The 16,772-nt window shown below is 45.5% G+C and overlaps 1 protein-coding gene across 1 annotated transcript in view; it reads left to right on the plus strand.

Moving 5' to 3' along the window:
* Positions 1-1,807: 1,807 nt before the first annotated feature.
* SGCD (sarcoglycan delta) overlaps positions 1,808-16,772 on the plus strand; it is an 832,261-nt gene continuing 817,296 nt past the window's right edge. Inside the window, exon 1 of the mRNA XM_033096288.1 lies at positions 1,808-1,850. The gene's annotated coding sequence lies outside the window, so the exon portion shown is untranslated. The remainder of the gene's footprint in view (positions 1,851-16,772) is intronic.

Consider the following 16,772-nt stretch of genomic DNA (forward strand, 5'->3'; position numbering starts at 1 on the left):
ACTTCTTCCATGAAGCCTTTTGTAGAAACCCCTTTTGCTCATGGCTCACCACAGTAGTACTGAGCATACTTTGGGTACTGGGGTGTGGCCTGCAAAGCACAGGATTGACAGTAGGAGACCAGACTAACCCACAGTGGATGTGTCTGTCCAAACTGGAGATCTGTGACCTTGGGCAAGCCATTTGTCTTCTCTGGGCTTCTATTTCCCCATTAAGATAATTAGAAGCTTGGAGACAAAGCTCGTTTAGTGACTGCACGTGGTGCCCACAGTGAGTTTTGCTGGCTTAGAAGTTTCCGTAGAGACCTCATTTTCTATTAAGAGATTTTTAAAAATGTTAACCATGCTTCTGTTAGTATTAAGCTATGTATTACCAATCGTGTGAAGTGTCTTCTAATTTTAAAATCCTCACATGTATTTGTTTTGTCTTTTTTATCCTTATCAGGAAGGAGCCTCATTTTATGGTTGAAACCAGGAGGCTCAGGAAAGGCCTGCCTAAGGGCACGTAGAGCAGAGAATACAACACAACTCTAAGGAGGGAGAGCCAGATGATCCAGGACATCGTCCAACGTCGCTCAGAGTGAGTGCTCACTAATTATTTGTCAATTGATTGGAGGTTGTCAGGCCCACCTTGCGAGACAACTCATTTCTCCCTGGAAGGAGGAGCCCCTTGGAGTCTGTTGGTTAACGGGAAAAGTGCTTACTCGGGGAGGAAGGCGGGGCAAGCCGGAACAAGCTCTCGCTGGGAACCCGCATACTCTCTCGCTGGTGTTTCTGAACCCCATTCTTCGCAGGGAAGAGGTGAGGGGGTTCAAGGATACTTGGAACCTGTCCCTTTGGCAGAGACACGTAGCCACCTCCCGCTGCCACTCTGGGCTGATCCTTCAGAGTGGAGCGCCCTCCCACCCCAACCCCGTGCGTTGCTCATCTCCGCAAAGGGGGGGGAGCTGGGGGAGCCTCGCACACTAGTCTTCCCAGGGCTGCACACCAGCAGCCCCTCGTTCTCGGGAGGCTTTCGGTGGCTTCCCCTCTGCTGCGTGGGTGTGCGGGCTCTCCCTGCCACCCCCACCCACGGCTCGCCCTCGCTCGGTCTCTCCAGCCCAGCCGGCCGGAGCGCGCACACCGGGGCTCCGGCACGTGGGCGCGCGGGAGGCGGCGGCTGCTGCTGCCGCTGCCGGAGCCCAAGCCCGAGCCGGCGAGATTGCCCTCCATGCTGCAGGCTCTGCGGCCGCCTTCTGCTCAGCCTCTGGCCCAAGCCCAGACGGGCTAGCCGGCGAAGCAGCCGAGGGGAGGAGGATACGGCCAGGAGGAGGGGCGCGGCGGGCTGGGGCGAGCCGGGCTCTGAGCAAGGGGCGCCGGCGGCCAGGAGGAGGCTGCCCGGCTCTCTCGCTCAGTCTCTGCTCCGGCCGCTGCCGGGGGTTCCAGGCAGTGCGATGCCGCTGCGCTCCTTGTAGGCGGCGGGCAGCCCAGGCTTCCCGTAGCCGCTTGGCCCACGCTGGCCCCCATTCCACGGGCGAGTCCCTTGCCTATCCCTGCGCACCCGGCCGCTGGAGCCCGAGCGAGCACGAAGTCCGAAGTCCGCCCCCAGCACCGCCGCCAACTTCCCTGGGAGCCCCTCTCCCCGCAGCAGCCTGTGCCAGCTCTGGGAGCCATGCGCCCCCAGCCGGGCGGCGCGTCCTCTGCCAACTCGCCACCCATGGGATCGACTGCCCTCGGCTGCCCCGCTTGGAGCGCGTAGCCTTCCCCGCGTGGCAGGGGAGAGGAGCAAGACACCCAAGGCGTTTCGCGGATCCCGCACGTGCGCGTGTCAGTCTGCTGGGGTCCCCCTTCGGGGGCGGCGTCAATACCCAAGGGTGAGTAGCCCCGTAGTGGAGGCGCCTTTTACCCCCAGCTAGGAGCTTGCAGCGATGGCTGGGAGAAAGTTGAGTCTCCTTGAACCTATCCCGGGATTTGGCACCAAAATGTAACATTTGTTCCCTCAAGCCAGTTGCCTTCAGGGCCTCCCTGAATGCCTTTAATTCTAAACCAAGGATAGACCCCTTCTGTTTCCCAAGGAGAAAAGGGGCCCCCTAGAGCAGACCACTGACTGTTCCCCAACAACAAACACGCCATTTGGGGCTGAAAGCCGCCGGCGCGTTCAGCGGGCACCCAGTATGAGCGCTTGGAGATCCGCAGCCACCCGGGCACCCTCTGAGCTCACGGGCAGCCAGGGCTCCTAGGGGAGGCTCCGCTCTCCTCATTAAACAGAAGTGACTACAGAAATAGTAAGGAAGTGTGTACGTGTGTGATTGTGAGCAGGAAAAGTAGCCATAGGAAAAGGCGCGAGGGACATTTAGCTGCCGCTGATGGAGCGGGTATCCCGGGTGCCCAGCTCCGCGGTGCGGGTGTGGGGGCGCATGATTTAGGGCAAACAGAGTCCAACAGGTGACTTGCTTGGGCTTCCTGTGGCTGGCCACCACTCCCTCCCCGAGGCCCAGGCTGCTGCTGCCGCGTCTAGGGGCGCATCTGAACATGAGTTAGGAAATGCGCTCTCTGCTCTCAGGCCTGACCTGGTGAGTGTGTGAGGCATCCAAATGCCTCCTGTCGGAGAACAGCGGCCTCATTGTGTGTCGGACTGAGGTTTCAGCTTGCAGGCAACTGAGGGGCCATTCAGCTGGGGCGGTGAGGACTTGGCTGTCCCCCAGATGCAAGCCCCAGCCTGCTTCAGGCTCCCTGGCTGCGGGTATGCAGCTCCCCGGCCTGGGCTGCGAGCCAAACCTCAGCCTTTCGCCTCTCTGTACTCCACCGAGGGGAGGAGGAGTTGCTGGAGCTCCAGGAGCTCTGGCCTGAGTTTATTCTTCATCCTGAGACTCAGATGGAGGGGCGGGTGTGTGTGTGGGGGAAGGGTGTGTACGCTTGGTGTGCGCACTTGAGTGTGGGGACAGGTTCAGTTTGAGAACTCTGGCCAGAAAGAGACCGGAGAAAGACAAAGTTCTGTACCTGCCCACTGAGATTCAAATTGGGAGAGGGTGTGGCTGCTTTGAAAAGTTTCTTCTGAACCCAACATTCTTTGGTGATTTTGAGTGTGCAGAGTACTCTGGACCCTGGTCGTGGTGGCACTCGAGAGTAGCGTCTTCCAAGGTCTGCTGCAGAACTCCTCCATCCCTCAGTTTGCCCATCTGTAGATTTGGGGACAGGCATCCCTGCTCATGGCAGAAGCTCTGGTATCTCTGTAAAGGAGGTACTTAGAGGTAGGTGTCGGGTTGGAAGATGGAGGAGCAGCTGAGTGTGTGTGTGTGTGTGTCGGGGGGAGTTATCTGGAGGTTGCCTGCACAGAAGACACTCAGTTTTTACTTAGACTTTATTTCTTAAGGTGCTTTATTGCCTTTGACAAGATTGATGGAGATTTTGAGATGCTAAAGCTTTCCCAACACCCCCTCGGCACCGCCAGCCACTACACTGCCTCCCTATGGTGCAGGGAGTTGTCTGTATTATGGAAACGAAGTGATGGACACTCCAAAATGCAAAAGAACCCTGTACTGCTAGCGCTTCACCCAAAGGCTGCTTTTGCCTCCAGGGGAGGCTCTGGGTACTAGCGCATGTTTGGCCTGCTGTTCCCACTGGGTACTTGCTGTTTCGTCTTTTTAGCCCCAATTTAGACTCCCTCCTCATGAGGGACTTTCATCTCAGGGTCCTCTGGCAGCAGATCACCAAGAATATGTAAGTAGAGTGAGTCTCTTGACTTGTAGAGGGCACTGGCTGGTTTAGCACGGGGCACACGCATGCCTAGCCAGAAGCAGGCTCCCCGGAGGCTCCTTGTTGGGAGGGGACCCAGGAAATGGAGCAGCAGGAGGAGGAATTGGCAGTGAGGTATTGTGGATGACCAAGAGACAGAAAGACTGAGAGATAGACAGACATACAGAGTCAAAGAGGAAAAGCAGGGAGGGCAGGATGAGAACCAGAAAGACAGAGAGAACAACCAGACTCACAGACAGAGTCAGAACAACAGGGCACTCAGAGACACACAGGTATACACAGAGGCAAAAGGAGAGAGGGAAAGAGACAAATGAGAGAAGGAAAGATATAGGGTGGAGGGTAAAGAATAAGTAAGAGCAGAGAGACATGGGCAGGAGAAGTGGGAGGGAGGGAAAAAAAATCTGAAGAAGAGTGTGAGAGAAGAAAGGGTAAAGGGGAAGGAATAGGGCCAAGGACTGAGAAGTCAGTGGGGGGGAGAAACAGGATGGGAGAACAGAGGAGGCAGAGGACGCTGAGTGACACTTAGGTTTTGTATTTAATTTTTATAAACCACACTGCCCTTCTGAGGAAGTTGACATAATCCACACCCGTAAGTAGCCAGCCCTTGGTTAGTTTTTGTTCCTCTGGGGAGTCGTGAATTATGTAGGAATTGGGCACCCGCTTGGAACCCAGCTGCAGTGGAGATGGCACGAATGTAAGAAGTTGAGATTCTTGGTAAATATACAGATGCACAAGTTCCTCTGCCATCTCTGTTTTCTTCTGGGCAAACGTAGGACTGGAGAATTCTGGGGAGGGGCTTTCATTCACTTCATTTGTCAGTGATTCTCTAACCCATGTTTATGGAAGTATCTCCTGGGTAGCTTCTGAGAAAAGCAAGTTACTGGACCTACTCCCCTGGGAGTCTGGTCCACTAGGAGCAGGCATGGGCTGCTTCATGAGCGTCCCAGTAGATCGTAAAGCAGGACATCCCTGAACCACACTTGGATAAACGTGGAATAGACATGGATATAGCACCGTTCTCTAATTTGTTCCCGGATTTCCTCCTAAGGGATGTAGTTTAACACCTCGCCTGGTGCCCCATCCTCCCCAGAAAAGCTCATTTCTTGTGAATGTCTCTTGATAAAAGGACGAGCCCAAGGATTGCTCAGCCAGGGTTACCTTTCCACGGACCTCATTAATCACAGTAGCTTCAGGGGACAGCACACAGCTCTTCTGGTTGCCCTTGTCAGGGGTGTCCACAGCTAACAGGTATTGAGCACTCGGCAGGGCTCTGTCCTGGGCATTTTTATTCCTGGGCCTGTTTCTCACACACACGCACAGGCACACACATACATACACACGCACACAAACAGCACACACACACACATGCATGCACGCACACGTGCACACACATGCACATACAAACAGCATGCACACACACGCACACAGTGCACATGCACACACATGCATTCATACATACACACACGCGCACACGTGCACACACATATGCACACACACATGCAGGCACACATAAACAAGTACACGCACACATGCACAAAACAAAACAAACTGTGCTATAAGCACTATTATTATCATCTGCATTTTATACTTTAGGAAACTGAGACAGAGAAATGATGATACTTGTCACAGAGAAATTGTATTAGTTGTCCATGGCCCAACAGCTGGAAAGCAGCAGTACTGAAATTCGAAGCCAGGTTTGGTTGACTCCAGGGTCTCAGGTCCTAATTATATACCATGTTTCCCCGAAAATAAGACCTAGCTGGACAATCAGCTCTAATGCGTCTTTTGGAGCAAAAATTAATTTAAGACGGGGCATTATATTATATATTATATTATAGTATAGTATAGAATAGTATATAAGACCGGGTCTTATAGTAAAATAAGACCGGGTCTTATATTAATTTTTGCTCCAAAAGATGCATTAGAGCTGATGGTCCAGCTAGGTCTTATTTTCGGGGACACATGGTAGCATGCTGGCTGCTAATCCTAACAAACTATTCTAGACCGAAGGAGTCAAAGATCCATGGAGATCTTCCCCAAGCACTATCTCGCCCCCACTTTATCAATTGAGGAAAATGAGAAGTGGCTGAAGGAACTGAGAACAAGTACTTGCCAGAGATTCTAGAACTAGTAGGTGCCAGATCTGGGACCAGTGACCCACTATCGTGAGTCTCAGTCTAGCCTTCTCTCCATGTACTAGTGATTATGACACCTGGCTGATCCATCAAGGTCACATGAACATCTTAGTCAAAACACGAGTTCCTGGACCCCACTAGAGGCTTTCTGAATCCTGGCCAAAGAGCCCAGGAATTTGTATTTTCAGTCCCTACCCCAAGTCTGCATCTACACATTACCACTTTCCCCAGTTATTCTGTGGCTCCTGGCATCTGATACTGCGGATCCCTTTCAGGCAGCTTCGAGAGAACTGCAAGCCCTTTCTGCTTCCAGCAAAATAAACACCCCCAAAGTAGTATGCGCTCTGCATGCTGCAGCCCACACTGATGTAGCATGGGCAAGGAAGCCAGTGGGTGTAGAGGCAACTTGGAAAGCTCTTTGAGAGGGGTAGTAATCACACCGATGTTTGCTGTCCTCGGTGTTTCCTGTGCCAAGTCAGAAAGCATTTAAGATGCTTCCTCAATGCATCAGTGTCAGTATTTGTACTAATACTTGACACAAAGTGACACAGGAGCCAGACCAACGTGCCGCTGTGTCAAAAGTGTCAAGCGCCATGTCCTAATTTAGATGTAGCGGTGATGTAAGAAAGACCCCTTCATTATAATGCTTTTGACTCTCTCAGAATATGTCAGTGTCTTCTTCTGCAGGTAGAAAGAGCCATCACACACACTGTCTCTTCTGGCCCACTTACATTGTTTTCTCCGTGTCCTCAACATCTTTTCCCTTCTATTTTATTGAACAGTGGCCAAAGGTGCCAGACGTCGTGTCCAGCAAACTGTTTTGTCATCTTTCCCTTTTCAGATCCAAATTTATTTTCTGAATTTGTTGCTTTTAACCCTGACCTCTTATTCAGAGACGATATTTGAGCCTTAGGTAACTTTGATAAGCAACTGTGATAACATGTATTTAAAAAGAAAGACAGCCATCTGTGTGTGAATAGGTCGCAAACCAAGGAATAACTTACTACATTTACCGTGTCTGCATCTTTAATACGCTGGGAATTTTTTGCCATTTCAGTGGGGCAAACCTACTTTTCTGGCCTGGCTGGCAGTGGAGAAGGGGTTAAAACTTGGGCTCTGAATGCAGACAGGTAGGGATCAAAACCTGCCTCCACCTTGCTACTATTGTAACCGTGGTCTGGTTATTGAATGTGCCCAAGACCGTTTCTTCACCTGGACATTGAAGGTAATAGCAGGATGCCCCTTCTGTGCCTGCTGTCATGATTCAGTCCTGGCCAGTGATTGAAATACTGAGCAGCCACTGGCAGGTGGGAAGGACTCAGCTGGTCACCGGTATTTGTGAAACACTTGTCATGTGCCAGGCTCCATGAACACAGGATAAAACTGACATCACGGAAGTTAGGAGGTTAAGCAACTGGCCCAGGCCACCCAGATCCTAAGTAACAGACTGAGACTTGAAATTCAGACCTGTCCTTTCCAACTCCCCCCGTTCTTACTGTGGCGTTGGCATGAGTCACGGTCCCTTCCTTGCACGTCGAGACAGAATATTGAATATGAAATATATTCTGATTTGTATTTTAATGGAACCCATTACTAGCGTGTCAAATACAACTCTTCTAGGTGGGGATCTTTCGAACTTGGGGGGACAATTTTGGTTAAATCACCTCCACATACTTGCTTTTGTCTCCAGCAATTGGGAGGCGTTTCCATGGGTCCTCTCCTGCTGCGTTTGCTCGGTTAGCTCCCACCTGTTTTTCAGGTCTAAGCGCAGGCATCGCTTCTTTGGGAAAAGCTTTCTTGACCTCTCAAGGGCCAGGTTAGGTGTCTTTCTATGTGTTCCCCCACTTAAACCACAGTATTCGTGTGCATTTACTGTGCTACATCCGCCAGTCAGTCTGTATGTAAAAGCTTCTTGTGATCAGGAACTGGGCTCACTTGAAGTTGTTTCTGCAGCACCCAGGACAGGGTGCGAAATACAGAAAAACGCAGAAGATACTTCTGAATGACCTGTTAAAACTGAGCTAATTCTAGGTGGCTAAGAAAAAGTGGCTATTGTCCTTAAACTCTGAAAGAAAAAACATCCAAACATGGGAATTGAAAACCCTGTGGTGTCATGTGTCTCCAGAGGCAGCAGTTCTTCTGATGGAAGAGGAGTGTAATGGTATCAGTAGTTGTTGATTAACTACGTTGGTAGCTTTGGACAAGTTCCACTGTGATGTTGCTTAAGATGTAATTAGGAGGGACATTCTGATTTATGAGTTAATATGATTTTATCTGTACATTTAATTAGTTGCTCAGAAAGACATGTTTTGTTTCTCAACTCGAAAGTTTTAAAAATTAGTAGGCTTCTGGAGTTAGAACCAAGGTTAGAGATAACCTGGTTCTACCAGCTAGTATGAGAGATGAGTCAATTGAGGCTCAGAGAAGGAAAGGAACTTGCTTGAGGTCACCCAGCAGGTTAGTGCCAGAGCCAGTGTGACAGCCAGAGGTTTCTGGCTGCTAGCCCAGGACTCTGAATGCACAGCTGAGAGTGATTAACAGGTGGGTGATGAGCTACTTGTGACTTAGAAGGCATGCTTGCAAGTCTTCTGCATATATACAGTCTGGACTCCGTACAGTTCCAAGACAAGGCTCATGCTGAAAAGTAGGAAAGCAAGACTGAAATGATTTGCTGGTAGGGCAAACCCGAGTGTCAGAGAAGTCTGTGGGAGAGCATCGTGGCAGAGCCATGTTGGCACGGACTGACGGGTTTCTGAAATTCCCAGTCTACTTTTCAAATGAGGAAGTGTGGCTTTTTTGACGGGGATTTCCCTTTGATGTTCTTTCAAGGACATTTAGAGACGTATGGAAGTTCACTGCCAAGCCGCTGGCACAGGATCGTTGGCAAAGCAGTGGCTCAGATCATGCTCCCCTTTCTTCTTAATGCTTTTTCAGATGGAACACAATCTACCTTGGTCCCTTTTCTCTGCCTCTGGGATGCCTTGGAGTCTGACTCAATGGACCAGCCGAAATGCATCTTCAGGCACAGAAATGTGTGCAGAGTACTCTAATGTTGTTAACACATGGATTTTTAAATCACATGGTGTCAACATAATGGGGACAGTGAGACATGGATCATTGGTAAAATGTACTATGGATGATCCTTTAGAAACATTGTAACCACAGCTAAGGAGGCAGCAGAAATATCTCAACACAGCACCTTCCCTGCCTTGGAAAAGGCATGCCAAAGCAACCCAAGGTAACAAGACTGTGATTATTCAAGGAAAGAAAACACAGATAAGAAGACACCATAATTAGTATGAGATTATTGGTGCTATTTTTCATTTGGTATTTAAGGACTGGGTGCAGGGGAGAGACACCTCTCTTTTTACCCATATCACCAGAACAAATTGCTCCCTTCCCTAGTTTGTCCGGGTGCCTAAAACTCCTCCATCAAAGAGTAATTCCTTGGGGCTTCAAATAATTTGGGGGTTTTCTATGGTCCTCTCTTAAAACGCAAAACTTCCGGAGGAGAATATCGTTTAGCTACTCTAGCTGTCTGCACCTAACATCTCAGCCCGTACTTCTCACTTCGTGGAGGTGTTCTGACAGGCGTCAAGGGTGAATACTCACTCCGTGATACCACCACCACGCTACCCCCTGTGACTTCCACTGTTAACATTGCCGTTTATGAAGGTTTTACTATGTGCCAACATGGTTCTGAGTTCCTTACTTGTATTTTCTCAGCTCTTACTCCCAGTAACCCAATGTTGTAGTTACGGCCTGGGGAATTATGACATTACTGAGAGATGACAAATTTGCTGAAAGGGGGGGGGCAGGATAAAACCAGAATTGTGGGGGGTGGAGAAGGCGATTGCCTTCGGAGGGAAATACTGAGAAGCGATGTAGAAGGTCAGAAGGAAAGGTGACATCCCTTTCCTTTTCCCTATTCCCAGACATCCAAGTCTCCACGTAGGATTTTTAGAAAAACCGAGTCTTGGAGAGTTCATGTGTGTCAAATTGTCACTGCTGTGTGTGGCAGAGCAGGGCTTTAAATGCAGACTTTTCTTATTTTCAAACTTCAGTAGGTAATACTGTCTCCCATTGACTTACAAAACTCCACGCTTGAAAGGAACTGAGAGAAAGTCTTGTCCTGTGGCTTTCAAATCACTATGGAGTACATTAAGGAACATATTTTATATCCTTATCTAGTACATATGTGCACACAATGGTACACAATGTGCACACAACATGTGACACAAAGACTTTTAAAAAATAATACTTCCCCTGGATTATTTACTGATATTTCCTGCTGCATTCTATTACCCACCGTGCACATTTGCACGTACAGACACAACATATTCATACATGTAATTGAAACAAGTGTCAAAAAACATGTGTACCCTTGCCGTGGATGATATGCTCTGATATTTTCTCTCTGGACCACTTCCCCGTTTGCAACCCTGAGGGCATTACCCTGGGTTGTTTAAGGCACCAACACAAGCACCAAAGGGAGCCTGCTTTTGCCATACCTGGTGTACAAGGAACCCAGGAAACTCGAACAACTACTGTGACTGGGCGCAACATTGGTTTCAAGTGGCAGATTTCAATGTCTCTGACACCACCTGTGAGTGGTCAGAAGCTAACCAGTACAGATTGGTAAAAGACAACCATTCTCCTTCCCTGATCCCGAGTCTGCAGCTCCCCTTTCTTAGTACAACCGTGTTGCTAAGTCTTGTGCGTTTTCCATGCCAAGAAGCACACGGTTTCTCCTCTTCCACACAAATGGCAGCATGTGATAGGCTTTGTTTTTTAACATTTGAATGGCACGTCTTAGGGATCGGTAGCATATGTTTATATCGAGTTGCCTCTTTATTTTTCTGAGCTGCATAATGTGCCATTATGTGGACGTGCTGGGGTTTATTAAGCTGCAGACAAATGTAGTGATTAAGAACGTAAACTGGGGAAATAACCCTTGTGTGTGTGTGTGTGAGAGAGAGAGAGAGGGAGAGGGAAAGGAAGGGAAGGGAAGGGAAGGGGAAAAGTGGAGCCCAGGAAGGCGTCACTGAATTTAGTTGAATTTGTCCATGTTCAGTGTTTATTATTAAATGAGCTTTCCTCATACTGTGAAACTGCCCACAATTATTTGTCAAGGACCTTTTGTCTTTGAGATCCTGGGAAAACAAGAGGCAAGTAACAACAATGCTTCCTGTTGTTGAAGAATATGGAGATAGCATATACTTACCGCAAATAGGTTGAGAATGGTAAACACTTGTGTGTTATTGAGACTTTATGCTGTCAAGGAGGTATCTGCCAAAAGATCATTCCATACAGATGGCAAAGGAGTGCAAAGACCGTCCGGTGGGACAGGGAGCTGCACCTTTGAGAACCAGCAAAGAAGTGGTGGTTGCAGTACAGGAATGCAACAGCACATGTTGCTTCCTAGGAAAGAGCTGCTCAAAGGCCAGTGTATACTCGTGTAATAAAAATAAAATGTTTCATCTCAGCTGGTTCAGCTAGGGTTCTGTAGAACATTCAAAGACGGCTGTAGGGCTATTTCTAAATTCCAAGAAAATAGATTTTCCTTTACAGAGTTCAGGATTTTTCAGTGATACTCTCTTGCATGAAATCCTGGTGTATTGGAAGGAAGCATAGACATGTACCCAGTAAACAGTTGTTCAGTTGTTTCCCCTGAACGGCCAGCTTCAGTCTAATTGTGGGACTAGCCTCAGTTCTACAGTTGTTCATGAGCACACACTTGCACACATGAGGGAATTAGGAAGTGAATGGACGAGTTTAACTAGTGTAAAAGTGATGGGAGAGACTGAAGCAGCTTCGCCATGATGGGTGTGCACAGAACTGTGTGATATTTCTTCAAGAAGGAAGTTGAAGTTATCAGCTGGGAGATTCCATACCAGCCCAAGTAAGAGGGAATTTTACTTCGTACTCAAAGGTAGAGATTGTTGTAGTTTGAAAATCAGTTGTTTTGATGGAAGTAGAAAGACACGACACAGCACTGAGAATTAAAGCTGGCCAATTCTGTCTTCCCCACGCTACCTGAATGAAGCTTTCAGTGTGATTGTCCCAGCCTACCTCCACTAGCTCAAAGAGGGAAATACTGCAAGACTGTATCAAAATGCTTGAAATGTGTTAATAAATTTTTATAGAATGAGTATTTTTAGCAACAATAGTATCTCTGAACTCTAGCAAGAGTTTTATTTTTATACATCATAGTGAGGAGAAATATACATATCTAGGACCACTTGATTTTGAGAACATATTTATATTGGATGCTCTCTGTGTGTTTCTGTTCAGACAAAAAAATACAGAAATGAAAAACATTTTCAGTCTGGGTGGTTCTTTTTCAGATGCACAATCACTCAGACTGAAATCCTTTTGCTACTCAAATTGGGCCTGCCAGCTTTAAAAGAGGGCAGTTGAGATAATATAATAAACTGGCCCGTGTGTTCAATCTTAGCTCATCAAGGCTGCACGAGGATTGACATTTTCGTACAGTATGGCTGATGGTCTGATTACAAATTGGTCCTGAGTAGCTAGACTCTTCATAATTTTATTCAGGGAGGGATTGTGCTTGTATCATTAGGTCGGTCCCGGTTTCAAAACCTGGAGGAGGAAATGTATTTCTGTTACCCATCTCTCGTTCAAGAATGTGATAGAAAGGGAGATTCAGACAGAAACAAATACAAATTATTATATGCAAAATTGAGAGTTTCGTCTTCCTTCATGGTAGTGATGATAGCCTTTCTTTCCCACTTCCTCCTGGAAGTTTTGCAAAAAAGCTTAAATTGTAGTTTTAAGAAGGGTGTTAAGTATTTATATTTCTCATCATTGATTTTTACTTGTGATAAATGGATGAATTGTTTTGGAAAAGAGAAGATCTATAATTGTATCTCTTTTGGGCTTGTTTTCAAGAATTCTATTTTCGATTCAATTGTGTGAACTTTTTTTACACAGTGAAATTACCAACAATTATATTTTGGTCAATGGCCTTTTGTCCTTGGGGTCTTGGGAGAATAGAAGACAAGTAAAGACAATGCTTTCTGTCCTTGGAAAACCTAGTGACAGCATGTACTTACGCAAAGCAGATTGAGAGTGATAAACTGTCGCATGTAATTAAGGTTTAAACTGGATGCTGTAGACATTGAATCCACCAGGATTCAGAGAAGTAAGTGATCAGCTGGGAGGAATGTCATTGGGTGACATCTGCAACATGTCATAGGTTAGTGAACAGTTTTATGTGATACTAATTACATCAATTGAATTCTTACAATAATAAATTAAAAATAGTTATTTCATACTTTCACTTGGTAGGCTACCTCAAAAGGCCCATGTGCTAGAAAGCACCTAGACCGTGGATAAACCTAGGTGTGGATGCATTGCTAGGCTTGGAGCAAGTTAGGGAAATCCTCAGACCGCCATGTACCCAACCACTGTCCCCAAAGAAAACAGAAACAAACCTTAAACTGAAACCCAAGTGAGAAGTACTGAGTAAAGAGCAAGTGAGAAAGACCAAATCGTGCTGGTGCAAATACAAAGCTCCGTGTCTGAGGGTCAGCCTTGAGTAAGCCAGTTGCAAACCAGATGACGAGGAAGCTGAACCTGACTGCTGAATGGCATTAGGACCTGGAAGGGAGTCTAGGGGGCCCTAGGTTGGTGGCCTTCCTTGGCTTCCAGCAAAAGCACCACAGCTCCTCTTTAGATGAAAACATGCTCTGTTGGGGACTACAGGAGTTCCACAGGTGAAGATAAAAAAAAAAAAATGATCCTGCAATCAAAGATGAGAAAAATACACAAGAAAGCCAGCCATTATTAGAGCTATCAGCAAGAAAAGAAAACAGGCTTCATCACTTGCGATTTTCAGGTATTAGAATAATCACATATAGAATAATGTGAAAATTAATATTTATGAATCTTTAAGGGAATACAAGGCAATTATTTAAAATAGGAGCATGCAGCAAGTGACAGAAATGATTAGGAAATTTTTACAATAAATCACAAAAAATTTTAAAAATCACCCCAATAAAATTTTATTATAAAAAATGATGGAATAAACAACTAATGGGTGGATAAAACAGCATCATAGGCACGACTGAAGTTTGAGGAAGATAGATTTCAAAATACTACCCCCAATTCAGTACAGTGAGACAGGAGATAAAAGATATGAGAAAGAAGTTAAGAGATACAGAAGATAAATTGAAAAATTTGTTATATGTTTAATCAGTGTCCCAGAAAAGAAGCAAATGGAGGAGATAGAGCATTTGAAGAGATAGTGCCTGAGAATTTTCTAAAACTGATTCATGTTGTAAATTCATAGATATAGGAAGTACAAACAAGATATCCATACCTACACACATTGTAGTGAAATTGCAACTACAAAACATACAGAGATGTTCTCAGAAGCATCTAGAGAGCAAAGACAGATCACCTATAAAGAAACCAAAATTAATATTGACATTTGGCTGAGAAAATGAGTGAGTTGGGACTATATACACTAACCTTGAGATGGATATCAAAACACTGAATAATTAGATTATTTATAGTATGATATTATTTACAATAGTTTTGCATTTTTCTCAAAAACAAGCAATGCTAAACTTATTTTTGTTTATACTGCTATATACATATCAGTATAAAAATATATATTTTATATATATATATATATATATATATATATATATATATATATATATGTATATTCCCCCCCCCAAAGGAAATAAATGTAAAGAAAGTTCAGGGTAGTGGATAACAGTGATTTCTTTTTAGGGGGAGGCAGAGGGCTGGAATAGGAAACGAGTATGTTAAGTGGAATTCTGGGATTGACTGACTTTCCAAAGCAGAGGCTTTAGGGACTTGCCTGCCCTTTTTCTGTATCATTACTGGAATTTACTGACTGACTTTTTGAAAGATGGACTCTCACTGATTATCTGGCTTTTAGAAGTTTGTGTACTTGTGCAAAATTACCACTGACGGACTCGTATGGGTTTAAAACCAGTTCTTTGTGACAATAGCTGCAGAAAAACTAGTCTTTTCCTTGGAGAGTAAGGACCTTTTATTCTCATGTATGAAGTGATTCTTACTATTTTGATTTACTGACGAGATAGTTACCTACTTGCCCAATAGTGGACAGCTACAAAGGGTGGGAGCTGGGATTTGAACCTTAGCGTTCTGTCTTCAGAATCTGCCATCATTAACATAAGATAATTATAGCTGAAGAATAGCACTTACCATTTTTCATGTTACAAAGTTATAAGATTGTAATAAGATAATTCTTATCAGAAGTCTTCGAGTTTTCTCCTAGCTTACTGATGCTACTCTCCACTTCTCTATCTTGGCAAAACGGCACCAGTTGTGTAAACCAGAAACTTGGAATTATCCTTGACATTTCTAATTATTTCAGTCTATCTCTAATCAACCAGAGTCTTACAATCCTGAACACCTTTAGAGTCTGGCCATTAATCTCCGTCTCCACTACGTTGCCAGAAGAACCTATGAAAAAGGTAAAGCTGATCCTGTCACTTTTGGCCACCTTAAAATTATTCTGGCCACTTTAAAATTTTCATTTGGTCTTAGGATAAGAATCTTATTCCTTTCCCAACTCTCTACCTTATTTCCCACCACTCTTCACCTCTCACTGGTTATGTTTACCTTTTTTAAAATCAGTCTCTTGTTGTTTCAGGCCACACGGCCTTTCCATGTGCTATTTGATTTGAAGTTTGGACCATCTAAGTATATTACCAGCTACCCTCCCTTGTAACAATTACCTACAAACCCCTAGGTCATGCTTCCAAAATTCTTGAAGATTTTAGCTCTTTGTTGGCTCTCTCTTTCCTCAGAACTGCTCTGGTCATAATTCTTGATTATTAACATCTCTATGGAGATATTTTCCCCACTATCCTGGTCAGTTCCTTGGCTTCTCCTCCTTCAGTGATCTGTTCTCTCCTCCTATCTGGCCCCTACCCGAGACATACCACAGGCTTATAGCTCTCAAAGTTTGGCATGCATCAGAGTCACCTCCAGGACTTTTAAAAATACAGATTGCTGGGTCCCACCCCCAGAGTTCTGACTGGAGTGGGGCCAGAGAATTCACATTTCTGATAAGTTCAGAGTGATGCTGACGCTGCCGATCTGAGAGCCACTTTCAGAACCACTGCACTGCATCTTGTCCTCTGCAACGATTGCACCACCTCCGTGATCTCAAGTTCAAGGATCTAACTCTCTAACTGCCATGTTCTAACTCTGTGGCTCACTCCCTGACTTCTTCAAGTATCCTCACTCCAGTGATTCTTTGACAACCTGTATCTCCAATCAGATGTAAGAAATGGAGAGTTTTGTGATTACCCAATACATGTGATGTATGCAGCAATTAGAATGAGTCGTCAGGAGGGGTGTCGTTTTCCTTGTGTCTGCAAACTTGAAATTTCTGAAAATTGCCAGTGTCCTTCCTACCTCCTTGTCCAGGAAGGTAGTTGGACTATATTAGTCCAACTTAAAACAAAACAAAAAGAAAACCACAAACATGAAATTGTTGAGCTCTTGTACGTGAAGTGTTATGAAGTAGATATAAAATACGTTAAATTAGTGCATTTGATTCAACTCAGAGATAAAGGGATGAAACACCCATACACAGAAGTCACTTGTGGATTTTTATTATTTTCATCAGGTCTATATAATTTCATCTATGCTCTTTCGAAAATATACGTATCTCAAATATTTATGAACTCTCTTTTTATTTTAAGAAAATATTTGAAGCCATCTGATTCTATCCTTGAAATGAATAAATAAACCACCCTGTGTGTCTGGCAATAATGCCTTAATTTTGCAAGTGTTTCAGCATTGTTTGCAGAAATCATTTCATATCACCCTGAACTGCAACTCATGGGATGATCAGAAAAAAAAACATTGTTT

Source organism: Rhinolophus ferrumequinum, chromosome 24 (assembly GCF_004115265.2).
Source record: "Rhinolophus ferrumequinum isolate MPI-CBG mRhiFer1 chromosome 24, mRhiFer1_v1.p, whole genome shotgun sequence".
Classification (NCBI taxonomy): Eukaryota; Metazoa; Chordata; class Mammalia; order Chiroptera; family Rhinolophidae; genus Rhinolophus; species Rhinolophus ferrumequinum.